General features: G+C 42.1%; 1 protein-coding gene and 1 pseudogene across 2 annotated transcripts in view; one reads left to right on the forward strand and one right to left on the reverse strand.

The window, feature by feature from the left end:
* Nucleotides 1-26,047, forward strand: part of MPZL1 (myelin protein zero like 1) — an 82,176-nt gene that overhangs the window by 9,876 nt on the left and 46,253 nt on the right. The window lies entirely within an intron of this gene.
* Nucleotides 1-26,047, reverse strand: part of LOC147377120 (uncharacterized) — a 48,368-nt pseudogene that overhangs the window by 9,565 nt on the left and 12,756 nt on the right.

Below are 26,047 nucleotides of genomic sequence, written 5' to 3' on the forward strand. Positions count from 1 at the left end.
GAGGAGATGTGACTTTCTATTTTTATGATTCAAGTTAGACTTTTATTCATGTGACCTAGAACTTTTCTGCTTACACAGATCAAATAAGAATTTGGTGGGCTGCCCACGTATATCATTTCCAGGAACACTATGATCAACTAGCCAATGCTGCCTGTCTCTGAGTCAGACTATTCTGGCTACTGCTTTCCCTCTGCTGTTGCCATGGAAATGCACTTGCCTTTGGCAGCTGAGTCCTGCCACTTGGATCCAGTTCCTTCCATTGCCGTTAGGGAACATCACATCAGTGTTAGCAGTTCGCTCTGTAAGTTCTGGCCTACTGAGAGTGGTCCCAGGACTCTTCAAGGATGCTGGGGCTCTCCTCACAAATTTTTTTCTCATAGTTATTCAGAAAGGCATGTCTTTTGGACCTGGGGATGGGTGATTTGTCTTAAATGACAATCCAAATTGGGAGATTGGAATCGATGTATATGCACTATTGATACTATGTATAAAATAGGTAACTAATGAGAACCTACCATACAGCACAGGGAACTCTACTCATTGCTCTGTGGTGACCTAAATGGGAAGGAAATCCAGAAAAGTGGGGGTATATGTAAACATGTAGCTGATTCACTTTGTGCTATAGCAGAAACTAACACAACATTGTAGAGCAACTACAGTAAAATTAATTAAAAAGAAGACAAATTCCCTCTAACTTTCCAATTTCCCTGAGCCTTTGAATCCCTTCCTCTTCATTAAACCAAGGCAGATCCGGCATTTCAAGCTCATTTTCTGTGGGCCACTTTTGGCCCATGTTTTAGCCAAGGGACCAATACAGACTGTTAGCGCTGTTTCTAATGCTCTTGAATTGCAACATTAAATGCAGAATATCTGTTTAATGGGCTCTTATCAACCAATTTGGCCTGATTCAGCTTTGTGTTCCTACCACCATTGTTCTGCATACTTAGTATCCATTCTACACATGTTCCTTGGATTTCTGTCTGTTGTTATTCAGTCACTCAGTTGTGTCCAAACTCTTCGGGACCCCATGGACTGCAGCATGCCAGGCCTTCCTGTCCATCACCATCTTTTGGAGCTTGCTCCAACTCGTGTCCATTGCGTCGGTGATGCCATCCAGCTGTCTCATCCTCTGTTATCACCTTCTCCTCCTGCCTTCAGTCTTTCCCAGCATCATGGTCTTTTCCAGTGAGTCGGCTCTTTGCATCAGGTGACCACAGTATTGGAGCTTCAGCTTCAGCATCAGTCCTTCCAGTGAATATTCAGGACTGATTTTCTTTAGGATTGACTGGTTTGATCTTCTTGCGGTCCAAGGGACTCTCAAGAGTCTTTTCTAACATATCCCTGAAAGGGTTACTTATCTCCTACAGCCACAGAGCTGAGACTGCGAAAACCAAACCCAAAACTCTCATCCTGAGACTGGCTGGATTACAGAGCAATTTGAGTTGCTCTGTAATCGATGCTCCAGTTTGAAAGCATCGATTCTTCTATCTGTGTGAATTAGAAAAATCAAGTAGTTCTTTTGGAGCGTAGTGCATCTCTTCATGGGTCATACTCTGTACCTGTAGGAAGCTTCTGTGCCTTGAGGCTAGTGATCAGTCCAGAACCAAAGAGGAGTGGTTGGGCTGGGTGCTGAGGACACTCTTCAGTGTCTTTCACGGCAGCTGCCTCAGGCGAGTCCATTGATGTTTCCGGGCAAAGCAGGGTTAATCCCAGGCTGGGGTATGCTTATCCTGGCAGAGGAAACTCAGTCGTAGGGGCTCGCATGCCCAGCTCTCTCAGGCTTCCTGCATGGCCCTCATTACGCTCAGCGCCCCACCTTTGATAGTAGGCACCTGTGAAGTTGCAGATTCAAATTGCTGTGTAATCCAGCCAGTCTCAGGATGAGAGGTTTGGGTTTGGTTTTCGCAGTCTCAGCTCTATGGCTATAGGAGATAAGTACCCCTTTCAGGGAAGAAGTTTTCTGGTCATTTATGAGCTCTTGAGTTGGGAATTTGAATCCCTGAGCTCATCCCATTCTTTCTGACTTTGTCTAGTGACTATAGGAGCAAATTAACCTACATCATTTTCCTCATTAGTTTGACAAAAAATGTTCAAAAGTGTTATATACATGGTCATCCCAAACTCCTCCTTTTGTAACTGTTTGATTAGGGATATTCATTGGTGATGGTTTGTATATCTCTGTTGCCACATTTTGCCAGGGACTATCAGTGCTCTCTTTACTAAATGGTCATTAGTGCTTTAAATCTAATCAGAGTGGAGAGCCAATTCCCCAAATTCCAGAACCAATTCAGAAAATTCATCCTTAAGATTCTGTTCTAGAAAGAAGCACCCTTGGTACCAAAATCTGTTTTAGTCAGAATTGTCCAGAGACACAGGACCAGCAGGATAAATGGATGGGCGCATGGATATTTTAAGTAAATGAATCACACAGTGGTCTCCACCACTTTGGGGTTGTTGTTCAGTCATTAAGTCACGTCCATCTCTTTGCAACGCCATGGACTGCAGCACGCCAGGCTTCCCTGTCCCTCACTATCTTCCAGAGTTTGCTTAAATCCATGTCCATTGAGTTGGTGATGCTATGTAACAATCTCATCCTCTGATGCCCCCTTCTCCTGTTGCCTTCAGTCTTTCCCAACATGAGGGTCTTTTCTAGTGAGTTGACTCTTTGCATCAGGTGGCCAAAGTATTGGAGCTTAAGCTTCAGCATCAGTCCTTCCAATGAGTATTCAGTGTTGATTTCCATTACAATTGACTGGTTTGATCTCCTTGCAGTCCAAGGGAAGACTCTCAAGAGTCTTCTCCAGCACCAGTTTGAAACCATCATTTCTTTGGTGCTCAACCTTCCTTATGGTCCAACTCTCACATCTGTACATGGACTAATGGAAAAAACACAGCTTTCACTCTATGGACCTTTGTCCTCAAAGTGATGTCTTTGCCTTTTAATACTCTGTCTAGGTTTGTACAAAAAAGGTCTTAATGACCTGGATAACCATGATGGTGTGGTCACTCACCTTGAGCCAGACATCTTGAAGTGTCAAGTGGGCCTTAGGAAGCATTACTAAGAACAAAGCTAATGCAGATGACAGAATTCCAGCTGAACTATTTCAAATCCTAAAAGATGATGCTATTAAAGTACTGCACTCAATATACCAACAAATTTGGAAAACTCAGCAATGGCCACATGACTGGAAAATGTCAGTTTTCATTCCAATCCCAAAGAAGGGCAATGCCAAAGAATGTTCAAACTACTGTACAATTGCACTCATTTCACATCCTAGTAAGGTAATGCTCAAAATCCTTCAAGCTAGGCTTCAACAGTACATGAACCAAGAACTTCCAAATATACAAACTGGATTTAGAAAAGGCAGAGGAACCAGAGATTAAATTGCCAATATCTGTTGGATCATAGAAAAAGCAAGAGAATTCCAGAAAAACTCTGCTTTTGCTTCACTGACTACACTAAAGCCTTTGACTGTATGGATCACAACAAACTGTGGAAAATTTTTAAAGAGATGGGAATACCAGACCACCTTACCTGCCTCCTGTGAAACCTGTATGGAGATCAAGAAGCAACAGTTAGAACAGGACATGGAACAACAGATTGGTTCAAAATTGGGAAAGGAGTATGTCAAGGCTGTATATTGTCACCCTGCTCATTTAACTTACATGCAGAGTGTGTGCATGTGTCATATTCAGAGTGTGTCATGTTCAGAGTGTGTCAGTCATGTTCAACTCTTGGCGAGCCTGTGGACTGTAGCCCACCAGGCTTCTCGGTGGGATTCTCCAGGGAAGAATATTGGAGTGGGTTGGCATACCCTCCTCCGGGGGAACTTCCTGATCCAGGGATCTAACCATCATCTCGTATGCATTGGCAGGCAGGTTCTTTACCGCTAGCACTACCTGTGAATCCCATCTGTAGAGTACATCATGCGAAGTGTAGATGATACTACCCTGATGGTAGAAAGCAAAGAGGAACTAAAGAGCCTCTTGATGAAGGTTAAAGAGGAGAGTGAAAAGCAGGATTAAAACTCAACTTTCAGAAAACGAAGATCATGGCATCTGGTCCCATCACTTCGTGGCAAATAGATGGGGAAAAAATGAAAACAATGACAGACTTTATTTTCTTGGGCTCCAAAATCACTGTGTACAGTGACCACAGCCAAGAAATTAAAAGATGCTTGCTCCTTGGAAGAAAAGCTATGACAAACCTAGGCAGCGTATTAAAAAACAAAGACATCACTTTGCCGACAAAGATCTGTATAGTCAAAGCTATGTTTTTTCCAGTAGTCATGTATGGATGTGAGAGTTGGTCCATAAAGAAAACAATGCTGTGGAATTGATGCTTCTGAACTGTGGTGCTGAAGATGACTCTTGAGAGTCCCTTAGACTGCAAGGAGATCAAATCAGTCAATCCTAAAGAAAATCAACTCTGAATATTCATTGGAAGTACTGATACTAAAACTGAAGCTCCAGTACTTTGGCTGCCTGATGCAAAGAGCTGACTCATTGGAAAAGACCCTGATGCTGGGAAAGATTGAAGGCAGGAGCAGAGGGAGGGGTGACAGAGGATGAGATGGTTGGGTGGCATCACCGACTCAATGGACATGAGTTTGAGCAATCTCCCAGAGTTAGTGACAGATGGGGAAGCCTGGCATGCTACAGTCCATGGGGTCGCAGAGTCTGACATAACTTAGTGACTGAACCTAACATTTAGGGAAGATAATCTGCTTTACTCAGACTCTGCCAGTTTCATTGGCAATCTCATCAAAAAACACACCTTCATAAAAACATTCACAATAGTCTTTCAACAAAGATTATTGACCCAGTTGGTGGCTCAGCCAAGTTGACACATAAAATTAACCACCATATCAGTAATGAATTATGAAAGATAAGCTGTAGGAGGAGATCTCAAATAGTTGATTTCCCTTCACTGTAAACAGTTCTCTTCCTTGCTCTATTTTAGCACTTCTCACGTCTTAAGTCAATGTGATCTGACTTCTGCCTCCTGTCATGTATTTGACACCTTAATAAATGCTCAGACAATAAAGAAACCGCCTACAGTGCTGGAGACTTGGGTTTGATCCCTGGGTTGGGAAGATCCCCTGGAGAAGGGCGTGGCAACCCACTCCACTATTGCCTGGAGCATCCCACGGAGAGCGAAGCCTGGTGGGCTACACAGTCCATGGGGTCGCAAAGAGTTGGACACGACCGAGCAACTTTCACACACACACACACCTGAGGTTGCCAAATCAACTGACCTATTTCATGTCTTTCTCTCTGGACTTCTTTGCTTCCTTTACATTGTTGACCGCTCTAATCTTATTTCCTTTTTCTTTGTGACATTACTTCTGATTCTCATCTCTCTTCACTGTCTGTTCTAAGCATTCCCCCAGCACCAGCCTGTGCCCTAATATTGATTTTTCCTTCGGTTCTGCTCTCAGCCATCTGCTGGTCTCATCATGCTCATCTTTAGTGATCGCATCTAGTTTTTTTTTTTTTTATTGCAATTCATATCTGGCAGATAAAGCAGTTGATAAAGATTTATTAAATAAATGGTGACTCCCAAATATATCTCCAGTTCTTTGAACTGCAGACTGTTACCCACTGAATGTCCAGAAGCAAGTTAGACTTCCTGTTCTTAAAATTCAGCTCCATGTGTCTCTCCTTTCCAAACTGTGCCTCTGCTTCAGTCCACTGGCCATGGTCTCAGAGTTTCCCACTGTCCCGTTTGCCTTTCTCTCAGACACCTACGACTAAAACTTGAACATCATCTTAGAATCCTTCCTTTTCCTCACCCCACCTCCATGGATTTAACTGGAGTCCTCCCAGTGTTCACCTTCTTTTTCTGAATCCATCTCTTCTTTCCGTTGTATTAGCTGCCAATCTTTTTAAGTCCAGATGACTGCAGGAGCCTCCTAGTTGGTCTCCCTAATGCTAGTCATGTTCCCCTCTGGACTACCCTCCCAGGTGTTGCCAGAGGGATCTCTTGTGGACAGACTTAATTGTGCTGCCCTTCAGCTAAGACCCTCCATCCCTCTCCATTATCTCCAGGATAAGCTTAGGTCCTTAGCTTCTGCCATTAGCTTCCTTGCACTTTGTTTACAGCGTTTCTGCATGATTCACTATTTTGTCTCCTTGGTTTTCTGTATGGTATGTTCACTCTGCCCGTTGATTACCCTTCTCCCTATTTATTTACCTGGCTACCTCTATGTAGCCTTCCCATCTCAAGTGCAAACTCATCTGGCAGATATCCTGCAGTAAGGCCAAGTGCCCTGCCTCTAAGCTTCTACTCTGTCATTTTATCTAACATTATCTTTTTATAGGATCGTTTGACTAAATGCAGAGCTGTGCCTTATCCGTCTTTAGGTTTTCATTGCTTAACACACTACCTAGAATGTAGTGGTAAGTATTTAGTGGCTAGCAGGTGAACTGTTGAACAGAATCCCATGTGGGAACTATAAACATTAGAGCAGAGAGTGAGTGCAAACAGGAAGGTAGGTCCTCCCAGAACTTGGAACTTCAAGATCTAGGGAGCAGTCATTTGACAGTGATATGGCTCCGAAGAGAAACTAACCAAACTCTCAAGAGCATTGTATCCAATAAGGATATCATGTCAGCTTATTGAGTTTCGGTGAGTATATAAATGCTGGGGTGTTAGAATGTTTAAGTGGATTGAGTTGTTAATGTATTTTTCTGCCTGTGCAGAGACAGACTATCCCCACAAGAGTGCCCAGGGATTATAGGATCAACTCAATGGATGTGTTGACCATGATGGCTTTAGTCATTGAGCTGAAACACGCCTCCCTCCACGATTAGGCATATAAGTGACAGACACATTGGATTGGTTGAGTCACTCCCTTCACTGGAGAGTGCTGTCACATGCTAACAGTGATACTTTAGACATGAGGGGACAACCTCAAAACCTTAATTGGAAACCTTGAGCATTTCCTGCATCTTGAAAGTTTTCCTGGACGGAGAGCCTGTGATACAGAGTGTATAACTCTACAGATGACCAACATTATTCATTGAATGTGGATACTTATTCTTTTTTAAAAAAATATATTAGTTTATTTTTATTTTTGACTGCATCGGGTCTTAGTTGAGGCACACATTGAGACTCGGGGCTTCTCTCTAATTGTGGCGCAGGAACTCCAGAGCGCATGGGCTCTGTAGCTGTGGCCTGCAGGCTTAGTGCCCGACCAGGGATGGAAGCCTCATCCCCTGCATTGGAGGGCAGATTCTTAGCCACTGGACTACCAGGGGAGTCCCGATACTTTTTCTTTCAAATTCATTGACCTTCCTTTTTGTTTTTTAAATAATCAATTCTGGGGCTTCCCTGGTGACTCAGTGGTAAAGAATCCGCCTGCCAATGCAGGAAACACGCTTTCAGTACCTGATCTGGGAAGATCCCACATGCCTTAGAACAGCTAAACCCATGTACCGCAACTACTTAGCTTGTGCTTTAAAGCCATGTTCTGCAACAAGAGAAGCCATGGCAGTGAGAAGCCGGCACACTGCAACTAGAGAGAAGCCCGAGCAGCAGTGAAGACCCAGCACAGCCGAAAATGAAATAATCAGTTCTATACAAGATTTCAAGGTACTTGTGTTTTGTTTTTATTTTTTGGCTGCACTGTGTGGTATGTGGGATCTAAGTTCCCGAACCAGGGATCGAACCCACACCCCCTGCCTTGGAAGCATGGAGTCTTCACCACTGAACTGCCAGGGAACTAAATACCCCTCAAGGTATTTAGTGTACTAATGTTGAATGGAAAGATTGCTGGTCTTAGAAGTCAGAGTACACAAAAATGAACACAAACACAGTGAACGCCCATGTCAGCTAACTTTGCAGTGGCGCATGCAACCACTAACCCCATTATTTGCTGATCTCCATTGCTCTAGTTTGTATTCTCCCTACTGTTGATAGCTGAAAAGATATTATTTCTTCCTTGTATGTTTATTCTTTCCTGGTTTTCCCACTAAAGTATAAATCTTCCCTAAGATCTAAAAAGCGCCTGGGACATAGTGGGAACCCAGTAAGTATTGGTTGAATATATTCGTTGAGGGTTGGTAGAATGTTGCTACACTTTGTTAAAGTTCATTAGTTAAACGTTTTGAAACAAGGGGGATTTTAAAATTTTTACAGTAAAAATGAAAGCTTTCTGAAGCTCTAAGGTATAATTTACCTAATACAAACGTGGAAATTGAGCTGTGAAATTCTCAGTAGGTGCTGCCTTCCCATAAGCATTGCTGTGACACCCTACGAAGCTCCAGGGAGCCCATTAAGTAGCTGTGTCCCTGGGGAATGCAGCCAGAGAACTTGTTTGTCCCTTACTCTTGAAGAGTATCTGGATTTACCCTTTCATTCTTCATATCCCTGTTGACCACAGTCACCTTTAGGAGGTCCCCAGGTGCATGCCATCTCTTGAGGAGCTGTTTCTTACTACTCTGAGCATCTCCTACTCTGGCCATCTCTCTTACCCTTTTGTCTTCTCTGAGCCTTATCATCACCAGAAAGTGCACCAACTCCAAACCTCATCCTGTTCGTCAAGATGACCTCTTTCTGACAGTCTCCCTGCGATGCTGTCTGGAACTCATTAAGACTTCTGACTCTTTCTCACTCTCTCATTTACATTAGTCACTTCCTGGCTGTTCCTCTCCGTTTCCAGCTTGGACTCTGCGGTCCATTGTTACAATCATTCCCTTTTAAATACTCCTGCCTCTCTTGTCCTTCTGTCCCTTTGTTGTAATCAACTGACTGACCCCCAACCCTATCATTTCCTTTCATGTCTTCAAGGATCTGTTGCTTTAGTCATTGCCTCTCTTTGGATCCTTTTTATTACAATATAAACAAGCTCTAGAATTTCTAATCTTTAAAAATCCTTCCCTGGTCCCACAGTCTCCCTAGCTACGCTTCCAGACACCAGCTCTCAACAAAATTTCTGAAAAGTTGTCTGTACTCCCTCCTGTCTTTGTACAGATCTCTGCCCTTCCCACCTGCTCTCCCAGCTGCCTCCCCCACACCACTGGTGCATTGCAAGTTGCCAGGCTCTCTTGAGCCTTTTCTGTAGTCATTATCTAAGACCCCCTCTCACTCCTTCGCTTTCCTGACACCCCATCCTCTAGTTTTCTTCCATTCTCACAATCTGCTCCCTTTCACCCACTTTTGACAGGATCTTCCCTCTCTGCGCAGCTGATCTTATGTGGTGGTGTTCCTCAAGACTTAGGCCTGACCCTCATCTTTTACTACATTATTTCATGAGATGATGGCATTTTCTTCTGTGGTTTTAAATACCAGTTGTATGCTCATAACGTCAGAAATTTATACTCAACCTAGACCTCTGAGTTTCAGATCTGCATTTTCCGTTCCCTACTTGACTCCATTTGGAGGTCTCATAGCCTTCACAAACTTAACATTTCCAAAAATGGGGGTTGATTTCTGTTCCTTCTCCCCAGTTAAATCTCTAGCTTTATAGCACCTTGGTTTATCCGGGTGTTCAGACCAGAAACTCAGGCATTACTCTTAGTTTATTCTTTTTCTTTATTCTCATATTCAGTTGTTAGCAAGAAGTTCTATTGATTGTCCATTTCTCTTTCCATCTTCTCTTTGCCAGTCGAGGTTACCATTGCTCTATCCCAGAACTATTGCAGTAACTTCTTAATTAATTTACCTGTTTCTGCTTGTATTCCTCTCAATTCTGTTTTCTACAGAGGCAAGAACTATTTTATTTTATTATTATTATTATTATTTTTGGCCTTGCCATGCGCCTTTTGGGATCTTAGTTCCCTCACCAGGGATTGAACTCAGGCTCTCGGCAATGAAAGCAGGGAGTCCTACCACTGGCCCACCAGGGAATTCCCAGGATCTATTATAAATTGCATATCATTTTCCTGAAAAGTTTTAAAACCTCGTAGTCTGGGGCTTTCCTAAAAAATAGATTTTAGGTGGTAAAGAATCTGCCTGCCAATGCAGGAAACATGGGTTCAATTACTGGTCCAGGAAAATCCCACACACCACGGAGCAACTAAGCCTGTGTACTACAACTATTGAGCCTGTGCCCTAGAGCCCAGGAGCTGCAACTGCTGAAACCCAAGTGCATTAGGGCCCGTGCTCTGCAACAGGAAAAGCCACTGCAGTGAGAAGCCCACGTACAGCAACTAGAGAATAGCCCTCAATCGCTGCAACTAGAGAAAAGCCCGAGCAGCGATGAAGATCCAGCACAGCCGAAACTAAATAAAATTTTTAAAAAGCTTATTAGTCTGATCAAATTATTCTTGTTTTCCATAATGTCAAAAGCCTGGAATATAAACGTAAGAGTATATTAATTGTTATATTAATATAACAATTAATTGGGCTGATATATTAATAGTAGCTTTCAAATGAAAAGTGTACTTTCCAACTTTTAAAATAAATATACATGGATTGCTTAAAGGAATTTTGGTAAGGAGTCCCTAATCAGTTATCAGTCTACCACAGTCAGAATAGGAATAATAAGTTTGATTTTGTAATTAGTGCAAAAACTCTAGATATGTCATTTTTTTAGGTAGTGGTGGTGGTAACTTTAAACCAGTGTGTCCTATGTTTGATATGGTAGAGAATTGTAAATGTGACCAAGGAATGTCTTTTTTAACTCATTCAGTTGATAGTTTGTTGATCAGGCTTATCATTCAAAATCAGATGCTTTGTAAGAACATTTTGCAGATCTTTTTATGCCTGTTGGAGGCAGCTTCATAGGCAGGGACTTATCATAATCACACAGGGCCTTGAACTCAGAAAGACCCTATATGAACTTGGGGTTTAATGCTCCAAGGTCACTGTCTTGAACGTCTTAATAATTTTTATCTTTGAATATATATTTTGTAAGTGAAGTCTGATGAGACAGTGGGTGTGCATGGGCCTCAGAGCCTCAGCTCACATGGAAGCTTGCCTCCTGCTTGCCTCCCAGGGATGGGTTTTTGCCCCACTACTCTCCAGCCCCACGTGCCCTAGGGTGTCTTTGGGTGGCACAGCATGGTGATCATTCCATTGCCCACTAGGTTGGCAGCACCCTAGAGGGTTAGGGAGGCCTGGCGTGCTGTGATTCATGGGGCTGCAAAGAGTCAGACACGAGTGAGCGACTGAACTGAACTGAACTGAGAGGGTTAGGTGGGCGACTCAGCAGGGCCATCTTACCCTCCTGATCCAAGTACCACGCCCTCTCCACCCCAGTCTTGGGCCCTGCAAATTGTGTAGCTGCTGGCCAGGTAGGGTGACTGTTAGCAAGTCCCATGGAAAGTTCCTGGCCTAAAATTATATTGCCTGTGCTTTATGGTCTAGAATTGGCAGTGTGATCAATCACTTGTACTTTAGACTGGACCTCTCCCAAAGTCATTCTCTAAGAGAAGTGCTGCTATTGCTTGCCAGGGGCATCCCATGGCTCATCTCCCACCCCTGTGTGAGATGGCCATGCATGGTGAGATCTTTGATTTGGCACCTCGGTTTTTATAATCAGCCTGCTTTGTTCTTTGATCTGTCAAGAATATGGATCTACCTTTGATAATCAACACAGACCACACTGGCTAAGAATACAGCCAGAAATGTTTCGCCAAACAACTTCTTTCAAGAGCCGGTTAAGGGAAGTGATGCTTGTAAAGGATTGTTCGAGTGATATGCAGTCGGTCTGTTTCCGTAGCTGTTCCATGTCCTATCCTTGGTTTAGTTTGTACTTGGGACAGTCATGCTTTGGCTCCTTACACAGTTGTTTTCTTTGAATCCTGTTGTGGTGTGATGTCATCGGCATTTTTTAAATGGAGTTTCATGAGAGCCTTCTTTTAAAACTCACTGTTGGACTGCTCCAAGTTGTTCTTAAAGACACACCCCCTATAGATGGTGGCCGGGAAAAGCATTGTTTTAGCCGGTATATAGACCATATCTGCTGTGTGGAAGTGTTCCATTACCCTACTCCTAATGTTGATCTTTTAATGCATATTTTTCTAGTTTTGTGTTTTATTTAATAGTTATATCTCTATGTATTTATAGGAAGCCACCTGAGCTCCTTTATATTACTAGGCAGAATGTAAATAAATGAAGGTAATAATGCCTCTGATTTCTGATTGAAAGTAGTTAAGTCGGAGTGTTTTATTTTCCATTGCTCTGATCCTAGTTAGGTTGGCCTCTGTCTGTGGACTCTGCATGAATGATTGTTGAACATTCTTTACTTAGAGACTACTTTAGAAAACTTTTCTTTTCAAAAAAAGTATGTCTCATGGAGGCACTGCTGAGGACACCTAGGCGATGTGGCATGGAAAGTGCGTGGCAGGCACAGTGGGGCGCTGTGGGGGTGACCTCTGCCTCAAGGTGCTTAGAGCCCATTTGGAGAGATTACTAATCACACGAAGTACATGGGACCAACATATTTAGACTCCATCAGTTGAGTTCGGTCGAGAGTTGTGTCTGACTCTTTGCAACCCCATGGACTGCAGCACGCCAGGTCTCCCTGTCCATCACTAACTCCCAGAGCTTACTCAAACTCATGTCCATCGAGTCAGTGGTGCCATCCAACCACCTCATCCTCTGTCGTCCCCTTCTCCTCCCACCTTCAATCTTTCCCAGCATCAGGGTCTTTTCCAATGAGTCAGTTCTTCACATCAGGTGGCCAAAGTATTGGAGTTTCAGCTTCAACATCAGTCCCTCCAATGAACATCCAGGACTGATTTCCTTTAGGATTGACTGGTTGGATCTCCTTGCAGTCCAAGGGACTCTCAAGAGCCTTCTCCAACACCAAAGTTCAGAAGCATCAATTCTTTGGTGCCCAGCTTTCTTTATAATCCAACTCTCACATCCATACATGACCACTGGAAAAACCATAGCTTTGACTAGACTGACCTTTGTTGGCAAAGTAATATGTCTGCTTTTGAATATGCTATCTAGGTTGGTCATAACTTTTCTTCCAAGGAGTAAGTGTCTTTTAATTTCATGGCTGCAGTCACCATCTGCAGTGATTTTGGAGCCCCCCAAAATAAGGTCTGCCACTGTTTCCCCGTCTATTTGCCATGAAGTGATGGGGACCAGATGCTATGATCTTAGTTTTCTGAATGCTGAGCTTTAAGCCAACTTTTGCACTCTCGTCTTTCACTTTCATCAAGAGGCTCTTTAGTTCTTCGCTTTCTGCTTTAAGGGTAGTGTCATCTGCATATCTGAGGTTATTGATATTTCTCCCAGCAATCTTGATTCCAGCTTGTGCTTCTTCCAGCCCAGCATTTCTCATGATGTACTCTGCATATAAGTTAAATAAGCAGGGTGACAATATACAGCCTTGACGTACTCCTTTTCCTATTTGGAACCAGTCTGTTGTTCCACGTCCAGTTCTAACTGTTGCTTCCTGACCTGCATACAGATTTCTCAAGAGGCAGGTCAGGTGGTCTGGTATTCCCATCTCTTTCAGAATTTTCCACAGTTTGTCATGATCCACACAGTCAAAGGCTTTGGCATTGTCAATAAAACAGAAATAGATGTTTTTCTGAACTCTGTTGCTTTTTCAGTGATCCAGCAGATGTTGGCAGTTTGATCTCTGGTTCCTCTGCCTTTTCTAAAACCAGCTTGAACATCTGGAAGTTCACAATTCATGTACTGTTGAAGCCCAGCTTGTAGAATTTTGAGCATTCCTTTACTAGCGTGTGAGATGAGTGCAATTTTGTGATAGTCTGAGCATTCTTTGGCATTGCTTTTCTTTGAGATTGGAATGAAAACTGACCTTTTCCAGTCCTGTGGCCACTGCTGAATTTTCCAATTTGCTGGCATATTGAGTGCAATACTTTCACAGCATCAACTTTTAGGATTTGAAATAGCTCAACTGGAATTCCATCACCTCCACTAGCTTTGTTCATAGTTATGCTTTCTAAGGCCCATTTGACTTTGAATTCCAGGATGTCTGGCTCTAGGTGAGTGATCACATCATTGTGGTTATCTGGGTCATGAAGATCTTTTTGTGTAGTTCTTCTGTGTATTCTTGCCAACTCTTCTTAATATCTTCTGCTTCGGTTGGGTCCATACCATTTCTGTCCTTTATTGTGCCCATCGTTGCATGAAATAACCCTTTGGTATATCTAATTTTCTTGAAGAGATCTCTAGGCTTTCCCATTCTATTGCTTTCCTGTATTTCTTTGCACTGATTACAGAGGAAGGCTTTCTTATCTCTCCTTGCTATTCTTTGGATCTCTGCATTCAAATGGGTATATCTTTCCTTTTCTCCTTTGCTTTTCACTTCTCTTCTTTTCACAGCTGTTTGTAAGGCCTCCTCAGACAGCTATTTTGCTTTTTTTGCATTTCTTTCTTGGGGATGGTCTTGATCCCTGTCTCCTGTACAATGTCACGAACCTCATTCCATAGTTCATCAGGAACTCTGTCTATCAGATCTAGTCCCTTAAATCTATTTCTCACTTCCACTGTATAATTGTAAGGGATTTGATTTAGGTCATACCTGAATGGTCTAGTGGTTTTCCCTACTTTCTTCAATTTAAGTCTGAATTTGGCAATAAGGAGACTCCATACTAATGCAGTAATTTTTCAGAGAAAGGAGAGGCTATTGTCTATTTTAATAGATAGTCCAGAAGCATCACATTGAACCAATATACCTAAATGTTCTTGCAGCTGCTTATCAAATGGATATATGGAGATTATCATAGGCTAGGCACTCTTCTAAGCCATTTCTAAATATTAACTCATATCATTTTTGTAATAATTCTATGAAGTAGATAGTATTATTAGAGTATATTCTTGTCTTGAGAACCCCATGAACAGTATGAAAAGGCAAAATGATAGGATACTGAAAAAGGAATTCTCTAGGTCAGTAGCTGCCCAATATGCTACTGGAGATCAGTGGAGAAATAACTCCAGAAAGAATGAAGGGATGAGCCAAAGCAAAAACAATACCCAGCTGTGGATGTGACTGGTGATAGAAGCAAGGTCCGATGCTGTAAAGAGCAATATTGCATAGGAACCTGGAATGTCAGGTCCATGAATCAAGGCAAATTGGAAGTGGTCAAACAAGAGATGGCAAGAGTGAATGTCGACATTCTAGGAATCAGCGAACTCAAATGGACTGGAATGGGTGAATTTAACTCAGATGACCATTATATCTACTACTGCGGGCAGAAATCCCTCAGAAGAAATGGAGTAGCCATCATGGTCAACAAAAGAGTCCGAAATGCAGTACGTGGATGCAATCTCAAAAACGACAGAATGATCTCTGTTTGTTTCCAAGGCAAACCATTCAATATCACAGTAATCCAAGCCTATGCCCCAACCAGTAATGCTGAAGAAGCTGAACGGTTGTATGAAGACCTACAAGACCTTTTAGAACTAACACCCAAAAAAGATGTCCTTTTCATTATAGGGGACTGGAATGCAAAAGTAGGAAGTCAAGAAACACCTGGAGTAACAGGCAAATTTGGCCTTGTAATACGGAATGAAGCAGGGCAAAGATTAATAGAGTTTTGCCAAGAAAGTGCACCGGTCATAGTAAACACCCTCTCCAACAACACATGAGAAAACTCTACACATGGACATCACCAGGTGGTCAACACCGAAATCAGATTGATTATATTCTTTTCAGTCAAAGATGGAGAAGCTCAACAAAACAAGTCCAGGAGCTGACTGTGGCTCAGATCATGAACTCCTTATTGCCAAATTCAGACTTAAATTGAAGAAAGTAGGGAAAACCACTAGACCATTCAGGTATGACCTAAATCAAATCCCTTATGATTATACAGTAGAAGTGAGAAATAGATTTAAGGGCCTAGATCTGATAGATAGAGTGCCTGATGAACTATGAAATGAGGTTCGTGACATTGTACAGAAGACAGGGATCAAGACCATCCCCTTGGAAAAGAAATGCAAAAAAGCAAAATGGCTGTCTGGGGAGGCCTTACAAATAGCTGTGAGAAGAAGAGAAGCAAAAAGGAAAGATATAAGCATCTGAATGCAGAGTTCCAAAGAATAGCAAGAAGCGATAAGAAAGCTGTCCTCAGCTATCAATGCAAAGAAACAGAGGAAAACAACAGAATAGGAAAGACTAGAGATCTCTTCAAGAAAATTTGAGATACCAAGGGAACATTTCACGCAAAGATGGGCTCGATAAAGGACAGAAATGGTACGGACCTAACAGAAGTAGAAGATATTAAGAAGAGGTGGCAAGAATACACAGAAGAACTGTACAAAAAAGATCTTCACAACCCAGATAATCACGATGGTGTGATCACTGACCTAGAGCCAGACATCCTGGAATGTGAAGTCAAGTGGACTTAGAAAGCATCACTACGAACAAAGCTAGTGGAGGTGATGGAATTCCAGTTGAGCTCTTTCAAATCCTAAAAGATGATACTGTGAAAGTGCTGCACTCAATATGCCAGCAAATTTGGAAAACTCAGCAGTGGCCACAGGACTGGAAAAGGTCAGTTTTCATTCAAGGTCAGTTTTCATTCCAATCCCAAAGAAAGGCAATGCCAAAGAATGCTCAAACTACCACAAAATTGCACTCATCTCACGTGCTAGTAAAGTAACGCTCAAAATTCTCCAAGCCAGGCTTCAGCAATATGTGAACCATCAACTTCCTGATGTTCAAGCTGGTTTTAGAAAAGGCAGAGGAACCAGAGATCAAATTTCCAACATCCTCTGGATCATGGAAAAAACAAGAGAGTTTCAGAAAAGCATCTGTTTCTGCTTTATTGACTATGCCAAAGCCTTTGACTGTGTGGATCACGACAAACTGTGGAAAATTCTGAAAGAGATGGGAATACCAGACCACCTGACCTGCCTCTTGAGAAATCTGTATACAGGTCAGGAAGCAACAGTTAGAACTGGACATGGAACAACCGACTGGTTCCAAATAGGAAAAGGAGTATGTGAAGGCTGTATATTGTCACCCTGCTTATTTAACTTCTATGCAGAGTACATCATGAGAAATGCTGGACTGGAAGAAGCACAAGCTGGAATCAAGATTGCTGGGAGAAATCTCAATAACCTCAGATATGCAGATGACACCACCCTTATGGCAGAAAGTGAAAGTGGAGAGTGCAAAAGTTGGCTTAAAGCCCAACATTCAGAAAATGAAGATCATGGCATCTGGTCCCATCACTTCATGGGAACTAGATGGGGAAACAGTGGAAACAGTGTCAGACTTTATTTTTCTGGGCTCCAAAATCACTGCAGATGGTGACTGCAGCCATGAAATTAAAAGACGCTTACTCCTTGGAAGGAAAGTTATGACCAACCTAGATAGCATATTGAAAAGCAGAGACATTACTTTGCCAACAAAGGTCTGTCTAGTCAAATCTATGGTTTTTCCTGTGGTCATGTATGAATGTGAGAGTTGGACTGTGAAGAAAGCTGAGCGCTGAAGAATTGATGCTTTTGAACTGTGGTGTTGGAGAAGACTCTTGATAGTCCCTTGAACTGCAAAGAGATCCAACCAGTCCATTCTGAAGGAGATCAGCCCTGGGATTTCTTTGGAAGGAATGATGCTAAAGCTGAAACTCCAATACTTTGGCCACCTCATGCAAAGACTTGACTCATTGGAAAAGACTCTGATGCTCAGAGGGATTGGGGGCAAGAGGAGAAGGGGACGACAGAGGATGAGATGGATGGATGGCATCACTGACTTAATGGACGTGAATCTGAGTGAACTCCAGGAGTTGGTGATGGACAGGGAGGCCCGGGGTGCTGCGATTCATGGGGTGGCAAAGAGTCGGACACGACTGAGCAACTGAACTGAACTGAACAGTAGAAGAAGAGATTCCCAGGTTTTTCAGCAGTAGAGAATCTACCTGCCAATGCAGGAGACCCAGGAGACACGGATTCAATCCCTGAGTTGGGAAGATCCCCTAGAGTAGGAAATGACAACCCGCTCCAGTATTCTTGCCTGGGCAATCCCATGGACAGAGGAGCCTAGTGTGCTATAGTTCATGTTGTCGCAAAGATTTGGACATGTTGCGCAACCCTGCACATATAGTAGAAGAAGCTGAGGCACCAAGCGGTTTTTGCCCAAGGTTACACATTAGTCCTTGTCATTTCAGGTAGTGCTCTGGTTGCCAGAGTTGCAGAGCACGTAGCCACTTGGTGGTTTCCCAGGAAAGATTGTAGATAGCTCCTTTAAAAAATTACCTTACTTGGGGGAGAATTTTTGAAGTAGATCCATTGGAAAGTATGTCTAAATGAATCCCAAGAGTTCTTTGTTTTTCTGGCTGCACCACGTGGCTTACAGAATCTTGGCCCTGATCAGAGATTGAACCTAGGCCCACGGTAGTGAAAGTGCCAAATCCTAACCACCGGACTGCCGGGGAATTCCCCCCAAGAATTCTGTAAGAACTTACACATCTACAGATGGTTTTCCCACTTCCTCCCTCCGAAATAAGTTTACATATTAGGCCTTATTAAAGTCCTTATTATGAATCCTTTACAACAGTGAATAAACATTTTTATCCACTTGTATCATTAAATTTATTTACTTTAAATTGAGAGTGAAATCATAACAATCTGCTGCCATCAATTCAAGAATAAATATTGCTGCGATCAGTCCCCAGAGGTGAGATGGACACCCCACCTGAACCCCCCAAGTTTGGTTTAGATATAGAAAGTGACGATGCTAAATGAGAAGGTATGAAAAGATTTGTTAGTCATGCACTGAGGCTTTCTGGGAAGAGCAGGGCAGGCTTGTTAAGCTAGTCCAAAAGTGGCTTAAATAACAGGGAAAGAAGGCTGGCTGTGCTTTTATTGTGATTAGATGGTGGGGCTGACATCAGAGCTCCCAGCTGTGCTGCGTGTCAATGCTGGGTTTTAGCTTCCCATCTGCTCCAAAGCTCCAGGCAAGAATACCGGAGTGGATAGCCAGTCCCTTCTCCAGGAGATCTTCCCAACCCAGAGATCGAATCCGGGTCTCAGGTCTCCCCCATTGCAGGCAGATTCTTTACCATCTGAGCCACAATGGAAGCCCTTTTTTTCATTATTCCAAAGGAGGTTTCACCTATGTTCTCAGCTTGCTCTTAGGAATAGTTTGAAAGTTGTCAGCAAACATCAGATTCTCTCTCTATTACAAATATATTTTTAAGCTCTTTTTATTGTTTATATTATGGAGCAAAAATGTTGTCTCTGTACTAAGGTATTAGTTGTTCAGTTGTGTCCTACACTTTGCAACCCCGTGGACTGTAGCCCATCAGGCTTCTCTGTCCATGGAATTCTCCAGACAAGAAAACCAGACTGGGTAGCCATTCACTTCTCCAAGGGATCTTACCAACCCAGGAACTGAACCTAGGTCCCTGCATTGCTTCCCTGGTGGCTCAGTTGGTGAAGAGTCTGTCTGCAGTGTGGGAGACCTGTGTACTTTTAAAAACACTGAAACATTTAACATCTCCAGTGTGTGTGGGTTAACACTGATGTTGAAATATTGGGTATTGCCTGGGTCACTGTAGGGCAAATAAACTTTTTTTAAGCTTTATATTTATGATTAAGGATTTCTAAGTTTTATGACATTCTTTTTGTACTTTATTAGAGAGATGCTTAATAAATAGGAACTGGTTCTTTTTAGTGATTTTTTTGAAAAAATTTTATCTTTACACAATTTTAATTTTTTTTAATTTAATTTTCTTTTTTTTTTTTTTTCTGTCTTTTTCTTCTTTTTTTTTTTTCTTTTTTTTTTTTTTTTTTTTTAATTCTCTTTATTACTTTTAAAAAAAAATCACATGCTCCCCATCCTGAACCCTCCTCCCTCCCAACCTCCCCATACCATCCCCCTGGGCCTTCCCAGCGCACCAGCCCCAAGCATCCAGCATCGTGCACTGAACCTGGACTGGCATCTCGTTTCATACATGACATTTCACATGTTTCAATGACATTCTCCCAAATCTTCCCACCCTCTCCCACAGAGAACTTTACAATATTGTATTGGTTTTGCCATATATCAAAATGAATCCACCACAGGTATACATGTGTTCCCCATCCTGAACCCTCCTCCCTCCTCTCTCCCTGTACCATCCCTCTGGGTCGTCCCATTGCACCAGCCCCAAGCATCCAGTATCATGCATCGAACCTGGACTGGTGACTTGTTTCATATATGATATTATACATATTTCAATGCCATTCTCCCAAATCATTCCCCCCTCTCCCTCTCCCACTGAGTCCAAAAGACTGTTCTATACATCAGTGTCTCTTTTGCTGTCTCGTATACAGGGTTATTGTTACCTTCTTTCTAAATTCCATATATATGTGTTAGTATACTGTATTGGTGTTTTTCTTTCTGGCTTACTTCACTCTGTATAATAGGTTCCAGTTTCATCCACCTCATTAGAACTGATTCAAATGTATTCTTTTTAATGGCTGAGTAATACTCCATTGTGCATATGTACCACACCTTTCTTATCCATTCATCTGCTGATGGACATCTAGGTTGCTTCCATGTCCTGGCTATTGTAAACAGTGCTGCGATGAACATTGGGGTACACGTGTCTCTTTCAATTCTTGTTTCCTCAGTGTTTGCACCATTTTTAAAGGCTACTTTGCATTTACAGTGATTACAAGGTGTAGGCTCCCTCGCCCTGTGCAGTATGTCCGTGAGTTTGTCTTACGCCTGGTAGTTTGTGTTCCCCCTCCTGTACCCGACGCTGCCGTTCCTGCCTCCCCAGTGCTAACCACTGCGTCCGAGTCTGCTTCTTGCTACATTCACTAGCTTGTTATGCTTTTTAGATCTCACATATAAATGATATCATACAGTGTTGGTCTTTCTCTCTCTGACTTACTGCACTTAGCAGAGTGCCTTCCAGGTCCATCCATGTTGATGCAAATGGCAAACTTTCGTTCTTTGTTATGGCTGAGGAGTATTTTATTTTGTATGTGTGTGTCTCACATGGTTTTCATCCATTCATCTGTTGCTGGATACTTAGTTTGTCTCCATGTCTTGGCAGTGTAAATACGCGCCTAGGAACTTTGGGGTGCACACATCTCTTTGAATTAGTATTTCTTTTGTTGTTGTTGTTTTGGGATATATACCCAGGAGTGAAATTACTGGGTCATATGATAGTTCTCTTTTTCGTTTTTTCAGAAACCTGCATACTTTTCCCCACAATGGCTGCAACAATTTACATTCCCACCAACAGTGTTAGAAAGCTTCCCTTTTCTCCACATACTTGCCAATATTTTTTGTTTGTAGACTTTTTGATATTAGCCATTCTAACAGGTGTGAGGTGATGTCTCTTTGTGGTTTTGATTTGGATTTCCCTGATGGTTAGTGATGTTGAACATCTTTTCATCTGCCTGTTGCATTTCTTCTTTGGAAAAATGTCAGGGACTCTTATTTTTAAATTTAAGTAAGTTGGACTCTTATTTTACACTGAGAATCTTGGGTTTTAGGTTCTGAACTGATTATTGGGAAGAATCAAATGTGAGTAAAATCCAAAATCTTAGATGCCAATGGGCACTGGCAGCCTGAAAGTCCCCTTGGTGTGAGCCCTCTTGGAGTTTGCCATTAACCCTACCATAGAGCCCACAGACCCCAGGGCTTGGTCGCCTCAGGCCAAACTACTAACTGGGAAGGAGCACAACCCCACCTATCAGCAGATAATTGGATTTAAAGCTTTACTGAGCAGGGCCCTGTCCATCAGAGCAAGACGCAATTTTTCCCACTGCCAGTCCCTCTCATCCGGAGGCTTACACAAACCTCTTAACCTCGTCCATCAGAGGGCAGACAAAGGAAGCAAGAAGAACAACAATCCCACAGCAGCTAGAACAAAAACCCATTACAGAAAGTTAATCACAATGAAAAAGCAGAAAGTTGTGTCCCAGATGAAGGGACAAGATAAAACCCCAGAAAAATAACTAAATGAAGTGGAAGTAGACAACCTTCCAGAAAACGAATTCAAAATAATGACAGTGATGATGATCCAGGACCTTGGGAAAACAATGGAGAAGATGCACAAATATTTACCAAAGACCTATAAGAACTAAGTCAGCGGGCTTCCCAGGTGATGCTAGTGGTAAAGAACCCACCTGCCAATGCAAGGGATGTTAGAGACTCGGGTTCGATCCCTGGGTCGGGAAGATCCCCTGGAGTAGGAAAAGGCAATGCACTCCAGTATTCTTGCCTGGAGAATTCCATGGACAGAGGCGCCTCGTAGGTTGCAGTCCATGGGTCACAAGAGTCAGACATGGCTGACGACTTTCACTTCACAAGAACTAAAGAACAAACAAACGGATGAATAATACACTAGAAGGAATCAATAGCAGAATAATTGAGGCAGAAGAACAGATGAATGACCTGGAGGACAGGATGGCGGAAATCACTGCCACAAAAAGAATGAAAAGAAATTGAAGACAACCTAAGAGACCTGTGGTACATTAAACACACCAACATTTGCATTATAGGGATCCCAGAAGAAGAGAGAGAGAAAGGACCTGAGAAAATATTTGAAGAGATAATTGCTGAAAACTTCCCTCACACGGGAAAGGAGATAGTCAACCAAGTCCAGGAAACACAGAATCCCAGGCAGGATAAACCCAAGGAGAAACATACCGAGATATATAGTTATTAAACTGATGAAAACTAAAGACAAAGATGAAATACTAAAAGCAACAAGGGAAAAATGACAAATAACATACAAGGGAACTCCCATCAGGCTACCAGCTGATTTCTCAACAGAAACTCACCAGGCCAGAAGGGAATGGCATGATATATTTAAAGTGATGAAAGGGAAGAATCTGCAACCAAGAATACACTACCCAGAAAGACTCTAATTCAGATTTGATGGGGAAATCAAAAGTTTTCCAGACAACCAAAAGTTAAGAGAATTCAGCACAACCAAACCAGCTTTCCAACAAATGTTAAAGGAACTTCTCTAGGCAGGAAACATAAGGAAAAGTCCTACAGAAAATAAACCCAAAACAATTCAGAAAATGGTAATCAGTTCAGTTCAGTTCAGTCACTCAGTCATGTCCAACTCTTTGCAACCTCCTTGTCCATCACCAACTCCCGGAGCTTACTCAAACTCATGTCCATTGAGTTGGTGATGCCATCCAACCATCTCATCCTCTGTCATCCCCTTCTCCTCTCACCTTCAATCTTTCCCAGCATCAGGGGCTTTTCCAATGAGTCAGTTCTTTGCTTCAGGTGGCCAAAATATTGGAGTTTTAGCTTCAGCATCAGTCCTTCCAATGAATATTCAGGACTGATTTCCACTAGCATTGACTGGTTGTATCTCCTTGCAGTCCAAGGGACTCTCAAGAGACTTCTCCAACACCATAAAAGCATCAATTCTTTGGCGTTCACCTTTCTTTATAGTCCAACATGACCACTGGAAAAACCATAGCCTTGACTAGATGGACCTTTGTTGGCAAAGGAACATCTCTGCTTTTTAATAATATGTTGTCTATGTTGGTCATAACTTGTCTTCCAAGGAGCAAGCGTCTTTTAATTTCATGGCTGCAGTCGCCATCCGCAGTGATTTTGGAGCCCCCCCAAAATACAGTCTCTTCCTATTTCCATTTTTTCCCATCTATTTGCCATGAAGTGATGGGACCGGATGCCATGATCTTAGTTTTCTGAATGTTGAGTTTAAAGCCAATTTTTTCACTCTCCTCTTTCACTTTCATCAAGAGGCTCTTTAGTTCTTCTTTGCTTTCTGCCATAAGGGTGGTGTCATCTGCATATCTGAGATTATTGATATTTCTCCCAAAACTCTTGATTCCTCCTTATGCTTCATCTGGATTCCCATCTCTTTAAGAATTTTCCACAGTTTGTTGTGATCCACACAGTCAAAGGCTTTGGCATAGTTAATAAAGCAGAAGTAGATGTTTTTCTGGAACTTTCTTGCTTTTTTGATCATCCAGCAGATGTTGCCAATTTGATCTCAGGTTCCTCTGCCTTTTCTAAATCCAGAGGCATGGGTCGGCAGTGGCCTGCTGCAGGGTTGGGGGCACTGAGTGCAGCAGTTTGTGTGTGGGACTTTTTGAAGGAGGTCACCATTATCTTGAGAGTCCCTTAGACTGCAAGGAGATCCAACCAGTCCATCCTGAAGGAAATCAGTACTGAATATTCATTGGAAAGACTGATGCTGAAGCTGAAACTCCAATATTTTGGCTACCTGATACAAAAAACTGACTCAATGGAAAAGCCCCTGATGCTGGGAAAGATTGAAGGTGAGAGGAGAAGAGGACGATAGAGGATGAGATGGTTGAATGGCATCACCGACTCAATGGACATGAGTTTGAGTAAACTCTGGGACTTGGTGATGGACAGAGAGGCCTGGCATGCTGCCGTCCATGGGGTTGCAAAGAGTTGGACGTGACTAAGCAACTGAACTGAACTGAACCATTATCTTCATTACCTCCACCATATTTTGGCCTTAGGTCAAATAACAGGGAGGGAACACAGCCCTGCCCATCAACATAAAATTGCATTAAAGATTTAGCGCATCAGAACAAGACCCAGTTTCCTTCTCAGTCAGTCTCTCCCATCAGGAAGCTTCCATAAGCCTCTTATCCTTCTCCATCAGAGGGCAGACAGACTGGAAACCACAATCACAGAAAACTAGCCAATCTGATCACATGGACCACAGCCTTGTCTAACTTGATGAAACTTTGAGCCATGCCATCTAGGGCCACCCAAGACGGACGAGTCATGGTGGAGAGTTCTGACAAAATGTGGTCCACTAGAGAAGGGAATGGCAAACCACTTCAGTATTCTTGCCTTTAGAACCCCATGAACAGTATGAAAGGGCAAAAAGATAGGACACTGAAAGAACTCCCCAGGTTGGTAGGTACCCAATATGTATTGGAGATCAGTGGAGAAATAACTCCAGAAAGAATGAAGAGACAGAGCCAAAGCAAAAAGTGGATGTGACTGGTGATGAAAGTAAAGTCCAATACTGTAAAGAGCAATATTGCATAGGAACCTGGAATGTTAAGTCCATGATTCAAGGCAAATTGGAAGTGGTCAAATAGGAGATGGCAAGAGTGAACATCGACATTTTAGGAATCAGTGAACTAAAATGGACTGGAATGGGTGAATTTAACTCAGATGACCATTATATCTACTACTGTAGGCAAGAATACCTTAGAAAAAATGGAGTAGCCATCATAGTCAACAAAAGAGTCTGAAATACAGTACTTGGATGCAATCTCAAAAAACGACAGAATGATCTCTGTTCATTTCCAAGACAAACCATTCAGTATCACAGTAATCCAAGTCTATGCCCTGACCAGTAATGCTGAAGAAGCTGAAGTTGAACGATTCTATGATGACCTACAAGACCTTCTAGACCCCAAAAAAGAGAATAACTACCTTAATTGTAAACAGATTAAATGCACCAACCAAAAAACATAGACTGGTTGGGCAAATGAAAACATGTGTGCATGCATTTCCACTTAATCACATCGCTCTCCTTGACCCCTCAAACTGTATGTAATTATTTTATATTGTTAGGTTAATCATGTTTCATTTTGGCTTACATTTGTAATTATCTTTTTTTTTTGTCTGGCTATTGATTGTGAAAACTAGTAAACATCTTTTACCATTGTGATTATGTGATTATGAGGAACTGTTACTCAATACCGTTGAATCATGATTGGTTAACAGGTAAATAATAGAAATCTGTATCATAAAAACTACCATGTAATAGAGAAATCTCTAATCACTTTTTAAAATCCAGACGCGTATCAGAATTATCTTGGAATTTTTGAAAAACACAAATGCCCAGATACTACTTTTTTTCTCCAATGCTCCACATATGTTGCTAATGAGCAGCTGTATTGAAAAACAACTGGACTATGATGATCTTTTATCTAGTTTGTTTTACTTTTTCTATTTCATATTCAATGTTCCCATTTCACTTCGTTTATGTTTTCCAATTTCTCCATCTCTTTTTTTTTTTGACGTTCTTCTCAAGCCTTTATCAAGTGTAGTAGAAAAGCTTTTCTATACATATATATAAATAGTATGTGTAATATATGTATATAATCAGAAAACTTATGATTTGTTGCCTAGCTAAAAAATTTATGACATTTTGACTCTACTTGTTTGACTTGGTATGA

Source organism: Bos grunniens, chromosome 3 (genome assembly GCF_055505025.1).
Source record: "Bos grunniens cultivar Pamir isolate PY7600 chromosome 3, Bosgru_T2T1.0, whole genome shotgun sequence".
Taxonomy (NCBI): Eukaryota; Metazoa; Chordata; class Mammalia; order Artiodactyla; family Bovidae; genus Bos; species Bos grunniens.